Source organism: Erinaceus europaeus, chromosome 16 (genome assembly GCF_950295315.1).
Source record: "Erinaceus europaeus chromosome 16, mEriEur2.1, whole genome shotgun sequence".
In the NCBI taxonomy this organism is placed as follows: Eukaryota; Metazoa; Chordata; class Mammalia; order Eulipotyphla; family Erinaceidae; genus Erinaceus; species Erinaceus europaeus.
In genome coordinates, this window is record NC_080177.1 from 12148300 (window position 1) to 12166418 (window position 18119).

General features: G+C 41.8%; 1 non-coding gene across 1 annotated transcript; it reads right to left on the minus strand.

The window, feature by feature from the left end:
• Nucleotides 1-16925: 16925 nt before the first annotated feature.
• On the minus strand, nt 16926-17054 carry LOC132533614 (small nucleolar RNA SNORA63). The gene has a single exon (XR_009545475.1). It is a non-coding gene; the product is annotated as a small nucleolar RNA SNORA63 (small nucleolar RNA).
• Between the last annotated feature and the right edge of the window lie 1065 nt (nt 17055-18119).

The following is an 18119-nucleotide window of genomic DNA, read 5'->3' on the forward strand; positions in this document are numbered from 1 at the left end:
TCAGTTACTTAAATGAATTGATTTTACCTCTTCTCGTAAAAATGTAACTTCGAAGTTACAATTTAACTGTTAAGTTAATGTTTACCAAACTTGAAACACGCATATTAAACATATAGTTTATAACACACAGGAGGAGAAAAACTTGTAAATAAGATATATCATTTCAAATGTGAATTTAGAACTACTGTCATAGTTGAACCATCTTTACTCACACAGTTTAAGACTAAACATTTCATATTGGTATCAAGACTTAAAAAAGAAATCAAAAGGGGGAATGAATAATTTATGGACTGTTTCTGGACGTCTCCAGAAACCATGGCTGCGTCCAGCCGTTTGATATAAAGTCAGTTAACTTTCAGAGTACTCTGAGCACAATGGGTCATACAAAAATTTTGGTCACTCAACTCACTCAATTTTTTTTTTTTTTCACTCACTCACTCACTCACAAAACACAACTGGCCAGTCATAGCATAAGACATTCATTCGGGGGGGGGGAGAGTTCTGTGAATCAGATTTTTTTTTTTTTTTGATTCTGCCATGCTGTATTATGGATCCTGGGGTGCATCCTGTAGCCAGTCCTCTTGCAGCCAGTCTTCTTGCAGTGTTTCTTGTTCTTCAGGGATATCAGCACCATCATGTGGGTATTGCCGGACATGGCGGGCAGGAACCCAAACAGGCTTGGAGTAATTTTGTGGAAAAATACATGCGAAACCCCTCCCCATAGTCAACAGGGGGTCAGGTCCTTTCCAAATTTTATCAAGTGGGTCTTTCCATTTGACTTTAATAGCTGGGAGAGTGGGTGGTGTTTGCCAATGAAGAATTATAGGAGGTTGGTCGGAGTTTTTGTAAATATTAAAGAGATTTAATGTAGTTAAGGCTTTTGCCAGCTGGATATTAGGGGGGTACATTTCCCCTTTTTCTTTATTTAATTGAGCCTTAAGAGTTTGATGGGCCCTCTCAACAATGCCTTGTCCCTGTGGATTATACGGAATGCCTGTAGTATGAGTAATGTTCCAGAGGGAACAAAAATCTTTAAATTGTTTGCTGGTAAAAGCAGGTCCATTATCCGTTTTAAGTTGAAGAGGTAAGCCCATTACAGCAAAACAGGAGAGCATATGGCTTATAAGCTTTTTTGAGTTTTCTCCAGTCTGAGCTGTAGCCCACATAAACTTAGAGAAGGTATCAATTGAGACGAACACATATTTTTGTTTGCCAAAGTTAGGTATGTGGGTAACATCAATTTGCCAAAGAGCGTTGGCTTTTAAACCTCGAGGATTAACCCCTAGAGTCTGAATAGCAGGTGTTTTGATTAGACCTGCACAGGAGGAACATGTAGCAAGAATACGTTTTAACTGTGGCAGAGGAATATCAGGAAATCGAGCTCGAAGACCTTTAAGATTAACATGGGTTAGGGAATGAAAGTCAGCAGGATTAGAGACAGAGGCTAGGAGAATTCCTGTGGAGGCAAGGCGGTCAGCTGCAGCATTCCCTTCGGACAGGGGACCAGGAAGAGGGCTGTGGGAACGTAGGTGCTGAACATACAGTGGATGGGTTCGAGAACAGAGCATAGAGGCAATTTGAATTAAAAGAGGAGAAAGTGGGTTGTCATCAATTCTTACATAAGATCGAGCAAGCCATGGAAGTAAGTTAACAGTATACACACTGTCAGAAAAAAGGTTGAAGGATTCTGGTACAGCTTTTAATGCAAGGAAAACAGCATAAAGTTCTTTGTACTGAGGGGAATTATCAGGAAGTTCAGTAAAGAGAGGTTTGGGGTATTGCTGGTCTGGATAATATATAAGGGCAGCAGCTCCCTTTTTTCCACCATCAGTGAACACTGTAGGAGCAGAGGGGATGGGATCTCGAGAGAAAAGTTTAGGTACTAGTAGAGGCAACAGAGGTAAAGAAGCTATGAAATTATTAGAGGGAAAATGATTATCTAATTGTCCTGGAAAACCCATTAAACTTATGGCAAAACGAGAATGGTGGCGTATGAGCCATTCTGTGTCAGTGAGAGAAAAGGGAAGAATGATTGAATCTGGTTCCCTTCCTAAGACCTGAACCGATCTGTTTCTTCCTTGGCGAACCATAAATGCTAAGGCATCAATCTCGGTAAGGAGTCTTGGAGCTCCGCCTACTGGCGTATGAAGCCATTCGAGAACGCCATGTTTCTGCCACAATGCCCCCACTACCGTGGGGGTGGAGTTAAAGATTAGAAGATTTACTGGAGAGGAGGGGGAGAATCGAACGAGGTGCATGTCCTGGAGAGCCTGGTTAACTTTTTCCAGAGCCAAGGATGCTTCGGGGGTTAACATACGCTTTGAGGAGGGCTGTTTGTTTCCTTTTAACAGATCGAACAGTGGTTGCAGGCAGCTCGTAGGCAGATAAAGATACTGCCTAAGCCAATTCAAATTTCCAAGAAAACTTTGTAAAGAAGCAAGAGTGAGATTAGAAGGAAAAGTAACACAAGGTTTTAAAGGACGAATCTGCGTTAGGGAAATCTCTGAGCCTAAGAAAGATATTGGAGGGATTAGCTGTATCTTCTCAGGAGCTACATTAAGTCCACTTCTCTTTAAGGCAGGGATTAGAAAATCACGTAGGGCGGAGAGATCTGTATCTAATTCTCCCCATATTAACACGTCATCCATATAATGAAAAACCTTAAGGCCCTTATGAATATATGGAAAAAGGGCAGATTTAACAACCTCTTGACAAATAGTAGGACTATTAGCCATGCCCTGGGGCAGTACCACCCATTCAAATCTATCGGCAGGGCTGGCATTATTAATAGAAGGAACAGAGAAAGCAAAACGTTTACAATCTTGTGGGTGTAAGGGAATAGAGAAAAAACAATCCTGTATATCAATAGCTATGACTGGAATTCCTGTGGGAATTGCGGAAGCAAGAGGCAAACCCCTTTGGGGGGAGCCCCAAACCTGCATGGTTTTATTAACTGCACGAAGATCTTGGAGGAGGCGCCATTTTCCTGAGCGCTTTTTAATTACAAAGACTGGAGTATTCCATGGGCTCCGAGAATGACGAATGTGTCCCAACGATAACTGCTCTTGGACGAGTTTTTTTAAAATTTCTAGCTTCTCCCTAGGCAAAGGCCACTGTTCCACCCAGACAGGCTCATTAGAAAGCCAATCTAAGCGGGGAGTTCTGTTACGAACAGTGGCAGTTAGTATTGGGGGTGCTGGTTGGGTCTAGCAGTCTCACAGGAGTGAGTGTGGTGTCCTGCAGAGGTGTCTGAGGATATCACTACATCTAAAGATTCCAGCAAGTCTCTTCCCAATAAATTGGTGCTTATATCAGCTATTAAAGGCTGAAAGCGTCCGGTAGTCCCTTCTGGATCTTCCCACACAAGGGAATCTCGTGTGCGGAATGCCTGAGTCAATCCTCCAACACCATGTAAGCGTGGTCCTGGGAGGAGTTCCCAACTCTGGGGAACCTCTGCTTGTCTTAATATTGTCTTATCTGCTCCCGTGTCAATCAAACACTTAAAAGGAATATTACCAATCTTTACTGTCATAGTTGGGTGACCCCTTTCTAAAACAGGGGTGGTCCATAAAATCTCAGGCTCTGAATTCGAGCTGTTCTCTTGCTCCAGCCGGTTATTTCTATGCTGGAAGTTCCCACATACCACGGGTTCCTCCTTCTGCTCACCCTCTGTTATTGTTACTTGGCGTGGTGGGTATAGCGACGGATTGGGTCCCAAGCTGGGCTTCTGTTTGTGGAAGAAGGGCACAGCACCAAGCGGGCGACCTGCTTCCTTCCCTCTTGGGGGCGGGGCTAAGGGAAGCCCCATACCTAGTTTAAATCCCTGTTTACATTTGGCAGAGGCGTGCCATTCCTATGGAACCTTGACCAACAATCTCTCCTCCAGTGAAATCCTTTCTGGCATCTGGGACAAGGCATTCGTGGTCTCTGATTCCCTGTCTGGATGCGGGGTTGCCCTGATTGGAGGCGGGGTTGCCCTGACTGGAGGTGGGGTCGCCCTGACTGGAGGCGGGGTCGCGGTCTATTTTCTGGACATTGGTTACGCCAATGCCCTTGGCGACCGCACTGAAAGCAAGCTCCTTTTTGCTTATGTAAGGTAGCTGCATAGGCCTGTAACATAGGTCCTTGAAAAGAGCTTGATCTGAGATCCTGTGTAGCTAGAATCCAAGTATCTGGGTGTTCATTTTTAAGAGTGATACAGGCCTGTCGAAAATGCGGAAGCATTCCATCCCAGACTATGGATCGCAGTAGGAGAAAACGAGCGTCAGGATTATAAATCTTCCTTTCCAAACTCGACTGGACCCTGGCAATGAATTTAGCGAGGGATTCATCAGGTTCTTGTTGCAGGGAGAGAATGGGGGCTGAGGCTGCTCCCATGGGTGGTGTTAATCGCTCCCATGCTTTTAATGCACACAGGCGTACTTGATCAAAATACCCCGCTGGAAACTTGGCTTCCGCCTGTTGAATCCCTGTTTCTAATTGGCCTGTTCCAAACAATGCATCAAAATTACCCTCTGGCTGATTTTGAATATTTTTCCGCGATTGTTGTAAACATTCATCGCGAAAGAATGCCTCCCATTGCAGGAAGAGGGGGCCTGGGAGCGTAGCACGAGTCACATCTCTCCAATCTTGAGGGGTATTAAGGTTCTGAAGCAGGCCTTGTAAAATGGACCTGGTCCATGGGGCATGAACACCGTCATCTTTGATAGCCTGGCGTAGTTCCTTCAGGTCTGTGGCGGAATATGGATACCAGGCCTGAGGTTTTTGTCTATTGGGGGCAACATTGACCGGAAATGTGTGGACTTCCTCTGATAAGTGTGTAGCGGTAGGAGGAGTCACTGAAGTGGAAGCTTCTGGACAAGTGGCCGAAGAAGTGGTTTTGGAGGCTACAGGAGAATTCGGACATGTGTCTATCAAAACAGGGTGGGGTGAAGAAGCAGCCGTGGAGGCAGCAGGAGGTTCCGGACACGTTTCTGCCAAAATGGGGGTGGCCGAAGAAGTGGCTGTGGAGTCCAAAGGAGAATTCGGACACGTGTCTGCCAAAATAGGGGCCTCAGGGCAAGATGCCAAAATAGGGGCCTCAGGGCAAGATGCAGAGGAATTAGGGTGGGTCAAGATCACGACAGGCCTTTGCTTCTTCTTGTTTTTAAGGTGCTGGTTAAGTTCTATGATTACTTCCTTTATCTCTTGGACCTCAGCCTCTAGTTTCTTAAGCCTTTTGAGAGGTTGCCCTATATATCCCTTAAAAGCTGCTATGATGATCAACAGGATATAAGGTGAAGCCCCGAGAAAAATGTCCCAGATATATAAAAATTGTATACTGGAAAAAGAATGCAGGATTTGGAAAAGATTTTCCATGGTGGAAAGATCTCCGGAAAACAATAAAAAAGAAAAAAAAATCACAGTGCCTTAACACAATATTGCAGATACCCAAAAGGTGTGTACTTATCTAAGATGTCTTCTTGTAAATCTGCTGCTTACGGGTCCCTGTTCCGGGCGCCAGATGCCGGGATAGCCTGAGGGTACTTCTTCCCGAGCCGGTGCTCTCTGGGTTGGAGAGAACTCAACTGGAGCTGATCTAGGCTGCTGTGTGGGAGAGGGATCAGGAAAGCGTGCTGCACCAACTTCCGCAGGAGATACACTCTGGAACTCTCGGAGCCGGAAAGCAATTTCCAAGTGTCTTTAATCAGAAGAGCAGCTGTTTTTATACTCTCCAAGTAGGGTGGAAACAGGATGTGATATAGAGAGGGTGGAGAGAAAAGTGACTGGTGAAAATCAGAGTGTGACAAGGAGGGGGCGGAACAGGCGAGAATCCTATGACTGAACCACCAATGCCCTGGAGTGCTTTATGTAAAAGTGATTTATGTAAATAGACCAAACCTTTGGATCAGTAAATCCCTATATAGGCATATGGATAAGAAGAAGCCAGGGGGAGATGGCAACTACCCAACACCCTCCTCTCTCCATTTCTATCTGTCCTATATATAACAACGACGACATCAATAACAACAACAATAATAACTACAACAATAAAACAAGGGCAACAAAAGGGAAAATTAATTAATTAATTAATGTTTTTTAAAAAGACAAATCTGTAAAATAGAATAAAAATGTTAGGCCCAGGCAGTCACCCAGAAATATCATGTATCCACCAGTCCCTGAGTTTGTTCATCTCTAGCACCACATACAAATATACAAACTGGGAGTCGGGTGGTAGCGCAGCGGGTTAAGCGCACACGGCACAAAGTGCAAGGACCAGTGTAAGGATCCTGCAGGGGAGTCGCTTCACAAGCAATGAAGCAGGTCTGCAGGTGTCTTTCTCTCCCCCTCTGCCTTCCCTTCCTCTATTTCTGTCCTATCCAACAATGATGGCATCAGTAACAACAACAGTAATAACTAAAACAACAATAAAAAACAAGGGCAACAAAAGGGAAAATAAATAAATTTTTAAAAAAATTTTTAAATATATATACAAACTACAGTGACATTTTCCCAAACTAAGTCACCTGAGTATAAGTAAGTTACTTATGATAACAAGAGGACAAACTACTTGAAATTAAACTGTCTTGAAAAATATAGAGTCTATGGTCGCTATAACTATAATTAGGATTCCACACTACCTCACTAGTGAAACAAAAATGGATTGAAGCACTTCTTAATCTTGAGATAATTTATAATTAACTACTCTTTTCTTCCTCCACTTCTGTGCATTTTTGTTATTGTTTTGTTTGTTTTTGACTTTAACTTTAACCAGAGCACTGCTCAGCTCTGACTTACGGTGGTGCTGGGGCCTGAACTTGGGATCTCAGAGTCTCAGGCTACCCTGGTGTCCTCTTCCTCTACTTCTAGTGCTGCAGAATACCTGTGTGACAAACAGGAATGATGATGATTCTAAAAGGACCAGGTCAGGTCAGTATTAATTGTACTTGGTAATAAGGTTAACTCACCTGCTAGAACTGAGGGGGCAGAAACAACCAGGTCCTGTGGGCCATCTTGACCTTCATCCACATGTTTAAAAAGTCCCCTAAAAGTAACTATAGTTTTGGTCTTCTCTGTCCTGCTTTACACTCCCACCCCATCCTCTACTCCTTAAGAAAGACATAAATAGGCCTTCCTGATTATTTGACAACCAACTGCTTCTCAACACTACGGAAACTATATGTTAAGAACAACAAATGTGGGAGTCGGGCGGTAGCACAGCGGGTTAAGTGCACACGTGGTACAAGCACAAGGACTGACAAAGGATCCCGGTTCGGGCCCCGGCTCCCCACCTGCAGGGGAGTCGCTTCACAAACGGTGAAGCAGGTCTGCTGGTGTCTGTCTTTCTCTCCCCCTCTGTCTTCCCCTCCTCTCTCCATTTCTCTTTGTCCTATCTAACAATGACGAGCACAACAATAATAACTACAACAATTAAAAAAAAAAAAAAACACTAAGTGCAAGGGCCAGAGTTAGGATCCTGGATCGAGCCCAGCTCCCCACCTACAGGGGAGTTGCTTCACAAGTGGTGAAGCAGGTCTGCAGGTGTCTATCTTTCTAGCCCCTGCTGTCTTCCCCTCCTCTCTCCATTTCTCTCTGTCCTATCCAACAACAACAACAACAACAAAACAACAAGGGCAACAAAGGGGAAAAAAAAAAAAAAAAGAACAAACGTGGGGGGGATGATACCATAATGGTTATGCATAGTGCATAATGATTATACCATAATGGTTATCTAGTGCCTGAGGCTCCAAAGTCCCAGGTTCAATCTCCCACACCACCATAAGACAGAACAGACCTCAATACACATAATTAAAAACAAATAAATAAAATGAGACTGAAAAAATATGTAGATAAACAAATAAATAAACCTAAGCCAATGTAGCTACTAAATAAAACAAGAACGTTTAAAAGGAAAAAAAAAAAACCTGAATTTTAGAAAGTGAAGGCAGGATGATTACTCACTCAGGCTGTGAGTGACTGCACCAAGAGGACTTCTAGACTGTGAAGGACCATCAGTACATCTGCCTATCTGCAGCCCCACCTTTTACCTCAGCCACCTCAAACAGCGAAATCTAGGTGCCTCTAAAGTCTTTGCAGACAAGAAAACTCCATCAGACCCTATTTTTAACTCACTTTAAAGTTTAACAAATCTGACTCTCAAGAAATTTTTATTTTTATTTTTTTTAAATAATTTATTTCTTTATTGGGGAATTAATGCTTTACATTCAACAGTAAATACAATAGTTTGTACATGCATAACATTCCCCAGATTCCCACTTAACAATACAATCCCCACTATGTCATTCATTATCTTTCATGGACCTGTATTCTCCCCACCCACCCACCCACCCCAGAGTCTTTTACTTTGGTGTAATACTCCAATTCCATTTCAGGTTCGACTTGTGTTTTCTTTTCTAATCTTGTTTTTCAACTTCGGCCTGAGAGTGAGATCATCCCATATTCATCCTTCTGTTTCTGACTTATTTCACTCAACATGATTTTTTCAAGGTCCATCCAAGATCGGCTGAAAACGGTGAAGTCACCATTTTTTACAGCTGAGTAGTATTCCATTGTGTATATATACCACAATTTGCTCAGCCACTCATATGTTGTTGGACACCTGGTTGCTTCCAGGTTTTGGCTATTACAAATTGTGCTTCTGAGAACATATGTGTACACAGATCTTTTTGGATGGATGTGTTGAGTTCCTTAGGATATATCTCCAGGAGGGGAATTGCAGGGTCATAGGGTAGGTCCATTTCTAGCCTTCTGAGAGTTCTCCAGACTGTTCTCCACAGAGGTTGGACCAATTGACATTGCCACCAGCAGTGCAGGAGGGTTCCTTTGACCCCACACCCTCTCCAGCATTTGCTGCTGTTACCTTTTCTGATGTCTGACATTCTCACAGGAGTGAAGTGATATCTCATTGTTGTCTTGATTTGCATTTCTCTGACAATCAGAGACTTGGAGCATTTTTTCATGTGTTTCTTGGACTTTTGGATCTCTTCTGTGGTGAATATTCTGTCCAAGTCCTCCCCCCATTTTTGGATGGGGTTATTTGTTGTCTTGTTGTTGAGTCTGGCAAGCTCTTTATATATATTGGTTATTAAACTCTTATTTCATGTATGGCATGTAAAGATCTTCTCCCATTCTGTGAGGGCTCTCTTGGTTTGGGTAGTGGTTTCTTTTGCTGTGAAGAAGATTTTTAATTTTATGTAGTCCCATAGGTTTATACTTGCCTTAGTCTTCCTTGTAATTGGATTCGTTTCATTGAAAATGTCTTTAAAATTTATGTGGAAAAAAATTTCTGCCAATATTTTCCTCTAAGTAGCTGATAGTTTCTGGTCTAACATCCAAGTCCTTGATCCACTTGGAATTTACTTTTGTATTTGGTGAAATACAGTGATTCAGTTTCATTCTTCTGCATGTTTCAACCCATTGTTTCCAACACCATTTGTTGAAGAGACTCTGCTTTCCCCATGTAATAGTCTGGGCCCCCTTGTCAAAGATCAGATGTCCATAGGTGTGGGGGCTGACTTCTGAGCTCTCAATTCTATTCCACTGGTCAGTGTGTCTGTTCATGTTCCAGTACCAAGCAGTTTTGATGACAATGGCCCTATAATACAGTTTGAGATCTGGGAGTATGATGCCTCTGGTTCTGTTCTTTTTTCTCAAGATTGTTTTGGCAATTCTAGGTCTTTTCTGGTTCCAGATAAACATTTGTAGCATTTTTTCTATTCTCCTAAAAAATGTGCTTGGGATCTTGATGGGGATAGCATTAAATTTGTAGATGGCTCTGGGTAATATATTCATTTTGATTATGTTAATTCTTCCAACCCATGAACATGGAATATCTTTCCACTTCTTTGTGTCTTTTTCAATTTCTTTGAGTAGTGACTCATAATTTTCAGTATACAAGTCTTTCACTTCTTTGGTTAGGTTTACTCCTAGATATTTTATTGTTTTTGTTGCTATAGAAAAAGGAACTGATTTCTGGATTTCAATTTCTTCTAACTTAGTGTTTGCATAGAGGAATGCCACTGACTTTTGAATGTTAATTTTATAGCCTGACACATTACTGTATTGCCTGGTGATTTCCAAAAGCTTCTTGCTGGATTCCTTAGGTTTTTCCATGTATACTATCATGTCATCTGCAAATAAGGAGAGTTTGACTTCTTCTCTTCCAATCTGTATGCCTTTAATTCCTTGCTCCTGCCTGATTGCTATGGCAAGAGCTTCCAACACTATGTTGAATAGTAATGGTGATAGTGGGCAGCCCTGTCTAGTATCTGATCTGAGGGGAAATGCTTCCAGTTTTTCACCATTGAGTATGATGTTGGCTGTAGGTTTGCTATATATAGACTCCACTATCTTCAGGAATTTTCCATCTATTCCCATTTTTTGTAGTGTTTTGATCATAAAGGGATGTTGTATTTTGTCAAAGGCTTTCTCTGCATCTATTGATATGACCATGTGGTTTTTGGTCTTGCTTTTGTTGATGTGGTGGATCACATTGATTGATTTACATATATTAAACCAACGTTGCATGCCTGGGATAAACCCCACTTGGTCATGATGAACAATCTTTTTGATATACTGCTGTATCCGGTTGGCTAGAATTTTATTCAATATTTTCGCATCTATGTTCATCAGAGATATTGGTCTGTAGTTTTCTTTTTTGGTTGTGTCCCTGTCTGCTTTTGGTATCAGGGTGATGTTGGCTTCATAGAAGCTGGCAGGGAGTAGTCCAGTGTCATAAATCTTCTGGAAGACTTTTAAAAGTAGAGGTATTAGTTCTTCTTTGAAAGTTTTGTAGAATTCATTTGTAAAACCATCTGGTCCAGGACTTTTATTTTTGGGAAGATTTTTGATAACTGTTTCAATTTCATTAGCTGTGATGGGCCTGTTCATGTTATCCACTTCCTCTTTACTTAGTTTTGGAAGTTGGTAGGTATCTAGGAAATCGTCCATTTCTTCCAAGTTCTCTAACTTGGTGGCATATAGTTGTTCATAGAAGCCTCGCATGATATGTTGAATTTCTGCAGTGTCTGTTGTGATATCTCCTCTTTCAGTTACTATCCGATTTATTTGGGTCTTCTCCCTTTTTTGTTTTGTGAGTCTGGCTAAAGGCTTGTCGATTTTGTTTACTCTTTCGAAGAACCAACATTTACTTTCATTGATCTTTTGTATGGTTTTCCTATTCTCAATGTTATTTATTTCTGCCCTAACTTTAGTGATTTCTGTCCTTCTGGTTGCTTTAGGATTCCTTTGTTGTTCTTCTTCTAGGTCTTTAAGATGTGCAATCAGGCTGTTTATTTGTGCCTTTTCTTGTTTCCTAATGTGTGCTTGTATAGCTATGAACTTCCCTCTTAGGACTGCTTTAGCTGTGTCCCAAATATTTTGATAGCTTGTGTCTTCATTTTCATTGAACTCTCGAAACATTTTGATTTCTTCCTTGATTTCCTCTTTGACCCAGAAGTTGTTAAGAAGTGTACTGTTGAGCTTCCACATTTTGGGACTGTTACTAATCTTTTGTTGATTGTTAAGTGTTAGTTTAATTCCACTGTGGTCTGAGAAGATGCTTCGGATGATTTCAGTGCACTTGAATTGGCTGATGCTGTCTTTGTGGCCTAACATATGGTCTGTCCTTGAGAATGATCCATGTGGATTTGAGTAAAATGTGTATTCCAGTTTCTTGGGATGAATGACTCTGAAAATGTCCAATAGTTCTAGTTTATCTATCTCTTCATTTAGCTCCCTTATGTCTTTACTGATTTTCTGCCTGGATGATCTGTCAAGTTGAGATAGTGGGGTGTTGAAGTCTCCTACTATGATTGTGTTACTGTTAATATATTGCTGTAGCTCTTTCAGTAGAAGTTTGATGTATTTAGATGGCTTCTCATTGGGTGCATAGATATTAATAATTGTTAAGTCCTCTTGATTGACTGATCCTCTGAGCATTAAGTAGTGTCCATTCCTATCTTTTTAAATCTTATCTATTTTAAAGTCTATCATGTCAGATATGAGAATAGCTGTTCCTGCCCTTTTTTGTGGGCCATTGGCTTGTATGATAGTTTTCCATCCTTTCACTTTAAGTCTGTGTTTGTCTTGTTGAGTTAGGCGAGTTTCCTGTAGACAATATATTGTTGGGTTGTGTTTTCTGATCCATCTTCCTACTCTGTGTCTTTTAATAGGTGAATTCAGGCCATTGACATTTATTGATATCAAAGATTGAAGATATTTTAACGCCATTCTTGTAGAGTTTTAGAGTGTTTTGATATATGTCCTATTTGTGGTGGTCTGGTTGTTTATAGGAGACCTTTCAGAACTTCTTTCACGGCAGGCTTGGTGATGGTTGCTTCCTTCAACTGTTGCTTGTCTGAGAAGTTTTTGATGCTTCCATCTAGTCTGAATGACAGTCTAGCAGGATATAGTATTCTTGGCTGAAAGCCTTTCTCATTGAGCACTCGATAGATATCTTGCCATTTTCTTCTGGCCTGTAGTGTTTGTATGGAGAAGTCTGCTGCTAATCTTATGGGTTTTCCTTTGTAGGTGACTCTTTGTTTTTCTCTTGCAGCCTTGAGGATCCTTTCTTTATCCTTATTCCTTTCCAATCTAAGTATGACATGTCTTGGTGTCTTTAGGTCTGGGTTAATTCTGTTTGGGACCCTCTGGGCTTCTTGAATCTTTATGTCTTTGGTGTTGTCTAGACTAGAGAAATTTTCAGCTATTATGGCCTGGAGAATGCTTTCTTCCTCCCCTTCTCTTTCTTCCTCTGGTAAGCCAATAATGTGTATATTGTTTCTTTTGAAGTCATCCCATAGGACTCTGTTGTTGTTTTCAGCATCTCTTAATCTCTTTTTGAGATCTCTTACTTCTTTTTTAGTTGTCTCTAATTCATCCTCAATCTTGCTAATTCTGTTTTCAGCCTCATAGATTCTATTCTCTCTGCCCTCTACTGCTTTCTGGAGTTCATCTATTTTGTTGCCCTGCTCTGATACTGTTTTAGCTTGTTCAGCTAGTTGCCTTCTTAGCTCAGCGATTTCAGCTTTCAGCTCTCTAATAACCATGAGATAATTAGAATTTTCTTCCATTTTCTCATTTGTTGTTCCTGCATTTCTGATTACAATTTTTTCAAATTCTTTACTCACTCCTATTATTATTTCCTTAGCTAATGTTTGGATGTTGAACTCTTTGTTTTGTGCTTCACCCTCTGGAGGACTTTTAGCTGGACTCTTGTCCTGGTTCGAGTCTCCAATATTTTTTCTTGTTGTTTTAACCATTTTATATATGTTAACAGTTTTTTCAATCCCTGAGTTGGAGCTCAGTGGTGTAAAAGCCTCTTTTTTTTTCTGTAGGCTATGGGAGCCTGAGGGCTTTTAAACTATCAATAGGCTTCTTAGCTTAATCACTGACTCCTGACCAAGAGAGTCAAAAAAAGCAGGGTGTGGCAGAGATAATCTAGTGGTTATGCAAAGAGACTTTCACAGCCCCTCAGCTATGCCACCAAGGTATAGGTCTTCTCCTGAGTTTGCCGCTTAGATCTCTGTGCCCTGGTGTCCCTCCCTGTTGCTGCTCCAGATTCTGAGGGTAGTAGCAATGGAGACTCAGAGTTGCACTTAGTGAGTCTCTGGGGAGTCCTTTCCTCCCTTCAGCTGTCCCCTTGTTGTGGAGCAGACTGGAGGTGGTGTCTCCACTGATAAACTGCTGAACTGTTAGCAGCCACTTAATCTCTCCTTAGGCCCCTCTCTCCTCTCTGTCACCAGCCACGCGTGTTTGTACTCACGGGTGATTTACTGGGTTCCTGTGGTCATTCTAGTCCTGTCTTGTTTCGGTCCGGGTGGTCTCCTTTGGTATTCCTAGTTGATCCGGGAGAGGAGAGGAGAGGAGAGAAAGCCATCTGCTGCTCGTAGCTCTGCCTCCGGAAGTCGAGTCCAGAAATTTTTATTCTAATGATCTTACTGAAATCCCCTTTTCTAGTGCTTAAAGTCATTAACTCTCATATTATCTCTAATTAGTAACTACTTTTTTTTTTTTTGCCTCTATCCACTGCTCCTGGAGGCTATTTTTTCCCCCTTTTGTTGCCTTTTTTTTTCCTAATCGTTGTTGTGGTTATTATTATTGTTGTTATTGATGTTGTTGTTGGATAGGACAGAGAGCGATGGAGAGAGGAGGGGAAGATGGGGGGGGAAGGGGGCAGAAAGATAGACACCTGCAGACCTGCTTCACCTCCTGTGAAGCGACTCCCCTGCAGGGAGCCGGGGACTCGAACCTGGATTGTTGCATTTTGCACCACCTGCACTTAACCTGCTGCGCTACCACCCAACTCCCCTTAATCTCTTTCCGAGGTATCTTCATAGGCTTCTCTAAGTAAAGGAATTCCAGACTATTCTTCCCAAGCTAGAATGTGTTTTTATTCAAAAACGAATATGAGGGAGTCGGGCGGCATAAGGATCCTGGTTTGAGCCCCCAGGCTCCCCACCTGCAGGGGAGTCGCTTTACAAGCAGTGAAGCAGGTCGGCAGGTGTCTCTCCCCCTCTGTCTTCCCCTCCTCTCTTAATTTCTCTCTGTCCTATTCAACAATGACATCAATAACAACAATAAAAACTACAACAATAAAACAAGGGCAACAAAAGGGAATAAATAAATATATTTTTAAAAATTTTAAATAAAAAAATTTTAAACCCCAAAACGAATATGAATGTCCTGATACTCTAGGAATTCATAATTTAAAAAAATGAGGAGGGTCTGGCAAGTGGCACACTTGGTAGGGTGCATCTGTTACAATGTGAAAGGGCCCACGTTTAAGCCCTCAGTCCTCACCGGCAGAGGGGGGACAAGCTTTATGAGTGGTGAAGCAGGTCTGCAGGTGTCTCTCTTTCTCTCCGGCTCTCTGTCTTCCCCTCCTCTCTCAATTTCTCTCTGTCCTATCCAACAACAACAACAGTAATGACAGTAACAACAACAACAACAGTGGCAACAACAAGGGCAACAAAATGGGAAAAATTGGCCTCGAAAAAATGTGTTTAAAAACAATGTGAGATCTCAGTTCGAGGCCCTGGCTCCCCACTTGCAGGGGGTCACTTCAAAAGCAGTTCTTCTTCTAGCGTTTGCCCTTCTTCCGTAGTCAGTCAACTGCATCAGGTTGAGCCTGATGTAAAGTTTCGAGACCTCCTTTGAATCTAAAGCAGTGAAGCAGATCTGCAGGTGTCTGTCTTTCTCTCCCCCTCTCTGTCTTCCTCTCCTCTCTCCATTTCTCTATCCAACAACAATAATAATAACTACAGTAATAAAACAAGGGCAACAAAAGGGAATAAATAAATAAATATTTTTTAAAAACGTGAGGGGGGCCGGGTGGTGCCTCACCTAGTTGAGTGCACATGTTACAGTGCATAGGGGCTCAGGTTCAAGCCCCTGGCCCCCACCTGCAGGGGGAAAGCTTCACAAGTGGGGGAGCAGTGCCGCAGGTGTCTGTCTCTCTGTTTCCCCTTTCCCTTTCAACTTCTGGGTGTCTCTACCAAATAAATATAATGATTTTAAAAAAGGAACAATGTAAGGAAAAATTTAAAAAATGAATTTCACATCCTCATGAAGAAGTTGAGCCAACAAGGAGGTGCTGGATGATTTAGTTAGAATGTGAGATCGCCTACAGGGAGTCAGTCATTTGCTTGTGTTAACTGTATTAACGTCCTAACTACCTGTTTCTTTAAAGTTAACTTTTTATTTTGAGATAAAAAAAAATCAGAGCAACATAAAGGCAAATAATAGTATGTGGGAGGGGGTGAGTGGTGGCACACCGGGGTGAGTGGTGACACACCGGGTTAAGTGCATGTGTTACTATGCACAAAAACCTGGGTTCAAGCCTGCAGTCCCCACCTGCAGGGCAAAAGCTTCACAAAAGGCGAAGCAGTGCTGCAGGTATCACTCTATCTTTCTCTTCCTCTCTACCCTCATACCTTTCATTTTCTTCTGTCCTATCAAAATAAGTAGATAAAGTACCAAAAAAAAAAAATCTCTAAAAACCAGTATATGGGAACAGTAGGGTATGCCTAAACGTGTGAGTCCCTGGGTTCAAGTCCCAAACAGCGTGAGTAGCACCTGACAGACTTCCATGGATGGTGGAGCAGTGCTTTGATGTCGCTCCTCTCTCTCTCTCTCTCTCTCTCTCTTTCTTTCACTTTCCCATCCCACCTCCAAAATATAGAATGAAAATTAAAAAAAAAAAAAATCGGAGTCTGGCGGTAGCGCAGCGGGTTAAGCACAAGTGGGGCAAAGCGCAAGGACCAGAGTAAGGATCCCCTTTCGAGTCCCCAGCTCCCCATCTGCAGGGGAGTGGCTTCACAGGCTGTGAAGCAGGTCTGCAGGTGTCTTTCTCTCCCCCTCTCTGTCTTCCCCTCCTCTCTAACAACAACGACATCAATAACAACAATAACTACAGCAATAAAAAAAAAGAGCAACAAAAGGAAATAAATATTTTTTTTAAAAATAGACCATACCAGTAATATCATACACACTTAAGATTCTGGTGCCACATTAAAAAAGATTATGACCTCTCATAAATCCTCTACCTAAATTTACACACTGGCATTGTGTTGCATTGCTCCTAAGTCATCTTATTATTATTTTCTTTTTTTGGTAGTAAAATGTACACTGCATGAAGTTCACTGCCTTAACCATATTAAAGTATGTCTCTCAGAGGCATTAAGTGCATTCACACTGTTGTGCAGTTATTACTGTCACTCCTCTCCAGAACTTTTTCATCTTCTGTGAAAGAAACTGTGCTCCTTCAACACTACCTGTGTATCCCCTTCTCTCTGTAGCCCCTGGAAAGCACCATTCTATTTTCTGCCTCTATGAATTCTGACTACTCTGAATGCCTCATTTCAGTGTAATTATATTTTAGTTTTTTTTTTTTTAATCTTTTTTTAATCTTTTTTTTAATCAGTATGTATGAGACCAAGCGTCCCTGGCTGCCACAGGATAAAGCAGACAGGTATAGTAAAGAAACACTTTGTTTTCAGCAGGGGGAACGACAACACAGCACTGACAGCCATGTTGTAGTCTAAATCCTGCTGTATATTTTAGTTTTTCTTTCTTTCTTTCTTTCTTTTTTTTTTTTATCTAGCTTAGTTCTGTCCTCAAGTTTCATCACTGCTACAGGGTATGAAATGGTTCCCCTCGTCTTTAGCACTGAAAGACAGCACACTGTATATACATCACTTAAACTTACTTTTCACATCATTCCAGAGTTCCCAAATTTGTCACATCTGATCACAGGTGAGGCCCTCGGAAGACAATACCAGCACCCACTAAGGCAGCATACTGAGGGTGAGAAAGGGGAGGGAGCTTCCAGAAAGTTTTGTTCTTTGACCAATCAATTGTGGACACTCTTATCAACCCGAGTCCTCTCAAATACACAATACCAAGTATGTTTTGAATTGGAGTATTAGCTGCAATTTTCTCCTTTTTCAAATGTTTGATTGGAAGACCTCAATTCCCCCAGAAGCAGCTTATCTGAAAATAGAAAGTTTTTAGTACAGGGTGGGTGGTTAAGGATGGAATCCTAGCCTATCTGAATATTGAAGGCGTCTGCCAATCTCTCTCCATTTATTCCTTCTTCTGATAGAAATTTTCAAGTCTCCACATCCTAGTAGCATCTCCCTCACGATTCTCCTCTACCAAACTCTCCCTTTCTTCTTCCCTTGCTATCCAATAACAACACCCCCCTCAGTGGTTTGTTTTGTTTTGTTTTGCAACCAAGGTTATCTTTGTAGTCTTGACTCCACCTCTCCCCACATCAATTTTCCCCTTCTTCTTTCTTTACTGATAGAGGCAGTGAGAAATAGAGAGGAACACAGAAAAAGAGAGACACCTGTAGCACTGTTCCATCACTTAATAAGCTTCTCCCCTGCAGGTAGGGATCACGAACTTGAAGCGGGGTGCTGGTGCTTGGTAATATGTGAACTACACCAGATATGCTATCTCCTAGCCCAAGCAATAACTCCTAATTCTTTACAATCTGGCTACAAGCTAAAAAAATCTAATGCCTAGAACAATTCCAGAAACAAGTACTCTAAGATGTTTGTTGGGGAGTCAGGCGGTAGTGCAGTGGGTTAAGCACACATGGTGCAATGCGCAAG